General features: G+C 42.9%; 1 non-coding gene across 1 annotated transcript; it reads right to left on the bottom strand.

The window, feature by feature from the left end:
- Positions 1–305: 305 nt before the first annotated feature.
- On the bottom strand, positions 306–3611 carry LOC129162186 (uncharacterized). The gene is made up of 4 exons (XR_011521479.1): positions 3454–3611; positions 2373–2430; positions 2235–2295; positions 306–1295 (listed from the first exon to the last, which is right to left on the bottom strand). It is a non-coding gene; the product is annotated as an uncharacterized protein (transcript).
- Between the last annotated feature and the right edge of the window lie 6051 nt (positions 3612–9662).

Raw genomic sequence — 9662 nt, 5'->3', positions numbered from 1 at the left:
AAGAGAGCGCCTGGCACTTTTCACTAACAAGATTACATTTACAACATGTTATTACCGTAAAAAATAGATAAATACAGACACAACGTACATAACACTTTGCATTCATGTGTTATATGAAAACAAACCTTCTGTGGGGCATGATTTAAAAGAAATTCAAATTCCAAGACATGAGATTCCCCACACTGGCTTTACTCTATCTGACTGACTCCTTTGAGTAGCCCCTGGCTGCATCCCGGAGATCGGGGCGGGGCTAAATGTGGGCGGGGTTAAACGTTTAGAGGTGGGTGGAGACAACTATTTGACTCCTGTCCCTCTCTCAATGGAACCAGGAAACTGTGAGTAGCCCCTTTCTAAGGATTAGAAAGCCCTAAAAACCCACAAAACCCATGTAAAGCATAACATTGGTAATCAAATGACTTATTTGCTGGATGTCATGATAATTTTAAAGAGCAGATAATTACAGGCGCCATTTTTGATCCAATCTGTTCTGATATTTTTATTCTTTTTTCTACTTTTGTATGGTATGTGTATTTATAGCACATAGGTATTTGTCTTTTAGCTATACTTTTGGTACCTCTATAAAAGGTTCAAGCATTTATAAGACTATTCTTTGAACCTGTCAAAACCATTTTAATAGTTGATTTTATCAATGCTGCCTTTATTTTAATAGTCATTTCCCAAGTGAGTGTAAAACAGTACAGACAGACACGGGTAAATTTGTTGTACACTCCGTTATATCAGCTACATTAAGAGGAACAGAGACTTAAATTGTGTTGATACTTCTCAAAACATGCCAGGGTTTGAGGCGGGGTGGTGAGACATTGTGTGAGACACCCAAGAATGCAGACTAAATTTTTCAAAAAAGGTAAATTTAATAGAGCAAACAACAGCCAACACAGGAATAAAAAAAAGTACAAACAAATGAACCAAAAAGCACACAAAAAACAAGAGAACCTCCAAAAAAACAATGTGAGGAGGAAAAAGAATGCAAAAACTGTGACACCGCTGTACTATGGCATTTCAAAACCAGAAAACACCTTCATCTTCCTTTTTTCCTCAATTTCTCTGCAGAACTCCTCATAATCTGAGTGAAAACTAAACATGAACAGGAACGGTTCCCTGCAATCGTTCATCTCCTCTTCATCCAGGCCATCACAGAAGCATAACCTCTCCACTGCCCTCCGGCAAGCTTCCCTGTCCATGGTGATGACCTGGGGAAGGGAAAGGCTTCCTTTGAAGGACCTTGTGGTACACCACCTTGCTGCCTCAAAGGTGTCCTCAAGCAGAGAATTCTCCTAATCAAAAATAAAGACAATATTAAAATTACTGCTGTCAAGAGATTAAAAACATATTTTACATTAATTATGTATGATCTGAAAGTAATCTAATCTTTCAATTTAATCTAATAACTGTACATAATATAAGCCTTATTTTCAATGCTAACAGCTAGCCAAACAGCTGATGCTGTGGTCTTTCCAAACTGCAGCACGGAGGTGCGTCTGATACAGGAGAGAAGCTGTCAGCAGCCTTGATACTCAGCGACACACCCATTACATCCAAATGGTAACAATAACTTTGGAAAAAGTTGCAAGAAGGGTGAAAAAAAACGGAGTAAAGATAACAAGGTCGCTGAAATAAACACTGCTGCAGCTAATCTCTCACCGGTCTTGTCACTGTAACATCAACCCTTCAACTTATGAGTTTACATCAACCCTTCAAGAACAAGAAAAGAAATTGGTTTATTTAAAAGTCCCATAAAGAAGCAGTAGATTAAAAATGATAAACATAATTAAAATATATAACACGTTAATCATGGCTGTAAAAAATTAAATGCAAGTAATGGAATTATTTGACACCTCTAATTAAAATAAAGGTTGGAGAAGAAACAATGACACAAGAAAAGTCCAGTTCCAGCAAGTTCTCAGCCTCTGCTAGAAAGGAAAAAGATTGTGGTTCATAAAAAGCATATTAACGATGCAAGTTGTAAAAAAGATCAGTTGCTTAGTATTCTGGTTTAATGAAAATAGAGAAATGACTGAAAAACTTGCTTTGAAAAAAAAGTGATCTGTCTGGAACGGTCTTAATTTTCTAATCTTGGCAAAGTAAGAATTTCATTGTGCAGAAAGCGTGTTTTTCTAGCTGTGCATATGACAAAAGGTTGAATCTTGAATCTTCCCACATCCCATTTCGACAACCTAGGGGGTTGTGTACAATAATACTTGTTTGAACAATACCTGATGCTGCACAGACTCATTCAGTATGGCAGGACTTCTTAGGAGGGACCACTTCCTGGCCCTGAAATAAGTGAAGGAATTATGCTTTAGTCTGCAAGCAACAGTTGAACTACAAGAAATAATCAAATTGTCTCTCACCTGTTTTACTCTTTCCTCTCTCCGTCTTTTTCGTGCCTGCACCCTGTCTTCCTCAGACCTTGGTGATACAATGGCAACATTCATTCACTATGAAAACATTCATGTTATTCTGTTGACACTTGACTGAGCAAAACGTTTATATAATTACACGTATCAGATTAGCACTCTAACCATAATAATAAAGCCCATCAGGTGTAGAACTCAGATACGAACATAAAAAGCTTAAAAAACTAACATATTTCCCCCTGTAAAATATATTTTCCACCAAAAAGTAATCATGACTACACAACATATCTCCCCAAAGCTATAAAAGTGTTCCTACAGGTTTCTTCAACTTAAATTTAAGTCTGTTTAAGATCTTTCTAAAGCCATATGGAAAATTAATACCTATTTCACGGCACTATCAGCAAAAAAGTAAATAAATAAAATAAAATTATTGAACTAATTTCATTTATTTATCTATACAACTTTACCAATATATTTTGACAAAACACTGGGTGGGCACTTGGTAGAAGATCGGTTATATTTTTAAACAAATGGTTAAAAATATAACCGATCTGGTTTGACATTAGAACCTTAATAATTTTTGTTGCCTATATTTTAGTTTAATTTTAAGACTTTTTTTATTATTGCTAATTTTATTACCCTAATTTCTTGCAGTATTTCTATTGTATAAAAGCAACAGTGCAAACAGTAAAGACACAAAATTGAAATAAATGTCTAAAAATAGTGCTTCTCTTCATGTCATCACTTGTTTGGAATATTTTGATGAACTTCAGAAGAAAAATGCAGTACAGAAAACTTACATCCAACACAAATTTTAAGACCCAGATGCCAAAATTGAAGGGTTTCGCCAGTCTTTTAAAGGTATTACTTTCAAATTCATAAATTCATTAAGACTCCGTGGGAACCCTGTAAACATTTCTCCTCAAAAGTAAGTCGCCCCGCATGTGTAAAATAGGCTATATGTATCTAAAACTCATAATGGGAAAAAAAACCTTTAATTTCCAAGTTTATAAAACGTTCGCCCAACATTGGTCCTCGATATTCTTAAAACAGAGAAAGAAAAATCCTAGCTTACCTCCATTTTGGCAGCTACTTCCCTCTGTCCCGACACCTGTCACAGCATTGCACACACACATATAGCATAGCGGTTTCCTGGTTCCATTGAGAGTGGGGCAGGACGCAGGAGTCAAATAGTTGTCTCCGCCCACCTCTAAACGTTTGACCCCGCCCACATTTAGCCCCGCCCCGATCTCCGGGATGCAGTCAGGGGTAGTTGACTCCTTTCCCTGCTACATTTCTGATACACTCTTGCCCTCTAGTGGGCAAAACTGTGAACTACATGAGTCATCTGTAGCTGATTAGAAAATTAAGTTTAGGTGTGTCCTTTTAATCTGAACAATCCAACATCTGTGTGGGACTTGAGACCTGTCAACCAGGGGTGAAGGTTTGCTGGCTGGAAGAGGCAATTGATGGTAAGACTCAAAGGAATTTGTGTCAGATATTCCGGTTTTTAGTGTCCAATATTGGTTAAGGTTAGGACAATCTACTCCACTGTTTAGGGTTGGAATAGGGATTGGGGTTAGGTTAAATAATCCAATTTACTCCAAGTTTTAGGGTTAGAACAGGGGTTGGGGTTAGGTTAATTAATCTAATCTACTCCACTATTTTAGGGTTAGAATAAGGGTTGGGGTTAGGTTAATTAATCCAATTTACTACAAGTTTAGGGTTAGAACAGGGGTTGGGGTTAGGTTAATTAAACTAATCTACTCCACTATTTTAGGGTTAGAATAAGGATGGGGTTAGGATTAGATTAAAGAATCAATTTGTATTCTGAGTCTTACAAATACTGCCCTCCTCCATGTCCAGCAGACTCCCCCTGTTGGCAGAACTGGATGGGTGAGTGACCAACAGATAAAGTCAGGGAAGAGGTAAGTCATGTACAGAAGAACACTTGTTTCATTTCTACTCATTTTTTCATTTTCCAAAGAACTGTTGTGGAAATATTGCATCAGAGTATTAAATGGGAGGGCAGTGCCCCTCCAGAGGTCATCAGGAGGAACAAATCTGCAGCAGACAGGTTGCTGGAGGCCACTGGCCGGTTAGGAGTTGAAGAAAAGAGGGGCTTTGTGCACAGACTCTCCTGCACTTAGTCCACCGGTGCAGATCTATCCCTCATTCAAACCTGTGGGAACAAGTGTGTCCAATCTGTAGATCCAGAGCCGTTCAGCTCTTTTCCGTTGTTTAGTGGACCAGTTTGGATCTGACTGTAGGATCGTGGCTGTGAGGGCTTGCCAGCCATGTTCAATAAAGTGTTTGACTACTGGTCGCTGTGTGTTATGGCTTTTTGTAATGTTGTGTCTGTGTTGTGTGAAGCGTGTTAAAATGCTATTTCCTGTTTCTCCCACATATCTCATTTTACAGATTTTGCACTGAATTAAATACACACAGTTTTTGGTTTTAGGGTTACCTGCTTGTGTGATGGGATAAACGGTTTTGTTAAACCTGTTTTGTATCCAGCGCAGTTGGTTAAAAAAATCACTTTGACCTTTGACCTTAGGTTGTTGTAGGGGTCTCAGCTTGGCCTGAACCAGAAAATCTTTCAGGTTTTTGTTCCGTCTGTAGGCCGCAATTACCCTGTGATTTTGCAGTAAGTTAGTCTCTGATTGGAATTTAGAAAAGTTTTGTTTGATTTTATGAATTAGTTTTCCTGCCGAGGGAGAATAAGTGGTGACCAAAGGCAATAATGGTGATGTGTCCTTGGGTCTGGACTCCAGGAAGGAAGCTTTACATGTTTTCAGAAATGCTCTAGAATATCCTCTTAAGGATAGTGCTGAAAACAGTATCCGAGTGGCTTCCTTGAAGTCGCTTTCCTGAGTGCAGATTCTGTGGAAGCGAAGTAGCTGGGACTTAATAAGACCCGCATATGTGTGCTTTGGATGGTAACTGGTTTTAAAAAGCAATGCGTGTGTGTCCGTAGGTTTAAAATAAACCTTTATGTCAAGTTTGTGTGTGGAGCTGAAATTTGGGCCTTTAAACGTTGTGGTGTCTAAAAAATCGACTGATTTAGCATTGGTGGCTGATTTCAGCTTCATGGATGGGTTATGTGTGTTTAGCGTGTTTAGAAATAGTTGAAAGTCTTCATCCGAGTGAGTCCAGACCCCCCAGATGTCATCTAGATATCTGTAATAATAAAGTGGTTTCTTTACACATTTGTTTAATGCCTCCATCTCCCATTGCGCCATGAAGATATTTGCATACGCTGGAGCAAATTTCTTCCCCATCGCTGTTCCCTTAATTTGCAGGTAGAATTGGCCATCAAATTCAAAATCATTCCTTCTCAGATTAATTTGTAATAGCTGGAGTAGCTCCTTGTCTGGCCTTCTGCTGTTGGGGTGTTTAAGGAGAATTTGTTTGACTGCATTAATGCCTTTGGTTATGTCAATATTTGTATATAAGCTGTCTATATCCATGGTGAACAGAATGAAGTTGTCTGGCAGGATGATTTGTTTGATCTTGTTTATAAAGTCATACGTGTCCTTGATGTAACTGTCATGTGTTATTGATAGGGGATTTAAATAGTGATCGATGAATTCTGCTGTTTGATATGTTTCACTGTTGCAGTCAGACACGATGGGTCTACCCGGTGGGATCTCATGGGGTTTACTCCATTTTGCTGGTTCCTTGTGGATCTTTGGTAACAAATAGAACCTTCTGGCTCTTGGTTCCGAAGAGCCTTTAAGATATCTGCGCTGTTTTGCATTAATAAACCTTTTCTCATACAAAGAGTCAATGATTTTAGTCACCATGGGGATGGTCTCTGGATAAATGGGTTTGTCTAGTTTATTGTAATAGGTGGTGTCCAGCAGTTGTCTTTTACCTTCCCAGAGATATTGTGCCCTGTCCATGATGACAATAGAGCTCCCCTTATCAGCCGGCTTGATGATAATGTTCTTGTTGCCTGTTAATTCCTTGAGTGCTTTGGTTTCGTTAATACTCAAGTTAGGTTTGGACTTGTTCATGTAAAATGTTTTGTTGAAATAACCAAGATCCTCCTCAATAAGTGAGTTAACTTCTGGCGGCAAAGTGCCAGCAGGGGGCGCCCATTCTGATTCTGGCATGAAAGGTTTTGGTTTACCTGTTTTAGCGTTACCATCTTCCTTAAAATGAACAGCTAATTTGATTCTCCTATGGTATTTTTGTAAATCATGTCTGATCTGCAGCATTGTGTCATTGTTTTTAGCTTTGCTGTGAGAGGGGATGAAGGTTAAACCCCTGTTTAACAAAGAACGCTGTGCGTCAGACAGTACAAAAGATCTGGACAAATTACAAACATTGTTATTAACAATGCTTCTATGCCCTTCCTGTCCTGGTAGGCTATCAGGGCTGCCTATTTTAACCAGGCAGACCAGAGGTCCCACATCCTGGCAGCCGTGAATCTGGTCCAATGGACCTTGTCTGGTTTAACCCTGAAAAAGGCAGCGTCCTGGGCAAGGATGAACCTGTTGAGCTGAGAGATGTGAATATTGAGATGTGTGAGCATGGCTTGCTCCCTGTGTGATAAGGAGGGAGAAAAGTTCACCACAGGAACAAAGATCTCAGCATTAGGACATTTAAGTTTGGCTACTTTAAGGGCAGTTTGCATTTCCTTAACCAAAGCCCTTTTGTCCTTCTGTGTTCTGTTGTTGATACCAAATGAGAGGACCAGTCTCTCTACCTGCTCCATTTGCCCAGATTTGAGGAACAGGCTGGTCACATGTCTCCACTTGGCTCCCGGAAAACTGTCCACCTGGATGTCGTTGCTACAGTCCCCTGTCACAGGTAGGTGTGCAACATTCGAGTCCCCCAGAACCACATATTTTTTTCTCAGGTTAAGTGACCAGTCTCGTGATTTTTTACCAGTGTTTGTGTGTCTGGTTGTGGCATTTACCTGAGATGAAGGTGATTCATCAGGCCCGGTGGGGGTGGTGGCGGTGGCTGCGGTGAGCGGTGGGTGAGTCGTTTGCTGGAAGGAAAGTTGCCTCTGTGTGCTCTTTTCCATCCGACGACGGAGGGCGACAGGCGTAGGTTCCAGCAGTGGTGGAGCAGAAGCAGCAGGTAGTGGGTGTGAGCGCATCATTGCTTCATAAGCAAGGAATTCGTCTATGATGGTCTGTTCCTCTGCTGTCACGCCGCGGGGTCGAGGCGGAGACTCCATCACGACTGAAGGGGAGGATCCTGTTGTCCTCTGCGTGTACGTTTCCTCCTGGCTGGATGATTTCCGCTGCCTTTGGGGAAGAGCCGGCGTCTGTGGAGTGCTGCGTGCCTGGGGTGATGGTGTGGGTGGTGCTGCTACAGCTGGAAAGAGGGGACGGCTGCTGTGTCGTTCCTCGTTGGATGCTGCAGGTGACCAGTCCCCTCTGGATGGTTCCGTCATCGTTGCCACTGTTGTCCTGTGGGGTGGTGGTGGTGGTGGTGAAGGTGGGGGGGGGCCGGAAGAGGAGATTGTGATCTCACGGAGCCCCTGGGAGCGTAGGGAGAGGATGCATAAACGGAAAGTTCATCCTCACTCTGCCCCCTGTGTTGTTGGGAGTGCGGAGGGGGCGTGGTCTGCGTGGAGGACTCAAGAACAGATGTATGTTCATCAGGTTCACCATTTTCCGATGAGGGAGTTGCTGGTTCTTGTGAGTCCTTTTTCTCATCCGACATCAGGAAGACCTGCACCTCTTCCACCGATTCTGGTCTGAAACGTCTCCCCAAGTTCCTTCTGGCCCATTTAGTGGCTATTTCTAATGTCTAATGGAGCCAGTAGGTTTCCCCCAAGATCTTGCAAAGTGCGTTTTTCTGACTCCATCTGATCTTGGTAGTGTTGTCTAAGGATCAGCATGGTGGTGTAGGCCCACGATCTCGCATTACCATCTATTAATGTGGAAGTTCTGGTAGATGGAGCCGCGGGTTTGATGATCGTGGCCAAGTACGCGGTTATGTTTTGAATGCCGGGTGGGTTATTGTCCTTATCCGACACATTTTTTAAGTGATGTGCTGCTTTAAGAAGTCTGTGCATGGTTCTGACCTTTATTGTGAAGTCTGGGTCATCAGATCTTTGTGGCGCCTCTGACCGGTTTCGGGTCTGTGCGCCCTGCTGCGCGTACTGTCCCTGTGGGGGTCGCCGAGCGCGTTTCTGTTGTCGGTTCCAACCCTGGGGTCCTTGGTTCTGGTACCGCTTATTGAAGCCCCTACTGCGGCTCCTGGAGGGTTGGAATGGACGCTGGGGGTAAGAGGGATCGTACCTGGCGGCTCACGCGTACGACTTGCGTCTCTGGGGGTACCGCTGGGGGTACCGCTGGGGGTACTGCGACTGCCAGCTGCGGTCCTGTTGATAGCGAGGCCGTCGTTGCTGGGGAGAGTGGCGTCGTTGGAAACGTCCTCTATTCTGCTGGTTCCGCTGAACGTCCCGTCGTCTTCCCCCTCGGTAGCGAACCTGTGTCCAGCCCGACTCCTCCTCCATCTCATCCGGTGGGAAATAGTCCCACGTCATTCCGGAGATGTCCGGTAGTTAAAAAACAGGTGCTAAACTAACCAACTGTGTAGCTAACTATCTAAAAAAACAAGTGGAATTAAATGAAAGAACCGAAAAACTGCGGCTTAAAATGTTGGCAACTGGCCATTTATTGAACAAACGTGAAAAAGTTAACTGGAACAAAGAAACAAAATATTTACAAAAAACAAGCTCAATGCTACGTTTCGACTCCTCAATGAGTCTTCATCAGGCTAAGAGCTTGTAAAAGCGCATAGAACCTTCTCTTGTCGTCGAAGTTCGGCCCAGAATGGCTGTGTTCTGTGGCTGTGTCCGAATTCAGGGGTAGGATGCTTGTGAGTACGGGTCCTCGCCGGTTTAGCAAGGCCGGGTCCTTGCTAGACCGCTAAAACCGGAAGTCAGCGGCTCTGAATTCGGACAGTACTAGCCTCGTTTTTATTCCCGCCCCCAGGTCCAGTTGCTTAGCTACCGTGACGGCGTCAAACAGGCTAACAAGCTAACAAGCTAGTCAGAGGTGAAAATGGATCCACAGCAGTATTCCCTTTTATTTTTGGTTTTTGAGGAGCTGCGACTGCTTAGTAAACGTCACCGGTATCGCGTCATACCCGTGTCAAAACCCGTGCACGCGCATTGGGTCCACAGCGCGCGTGTGAACGGGACTCGCGAGCGAAAATATACATGGCAGCGCGCGTGTGAACGGGACTCGCGAGCGGAAATATACATGGCGAGAGGTCATTTGTGCACTGAGAGGGAGCAAACTGTGTCTGTGA

Source organism: Nothobranchius furzeri, chromosome 9, assembly GCF_043380555.1.
Source record: "Nothobranchius furzeri strain GRZ-AD chromosome 9, NfurGRZ-RIMD1, whole genome shotgun sequence".
NCBI classification, from domain to species: Eukaryota; Metazoa; Chordata; class Actinopteri; order Cyprinodontiformes; family Nothobranchiidae; genus Nothobranchius; species Nothobranchius furzeri.
The sequence above is the reverse complement of the archived record's forward strand: the minus strand, read 5'-3'. Positions and strand labels throughout refer to the sequence as shown.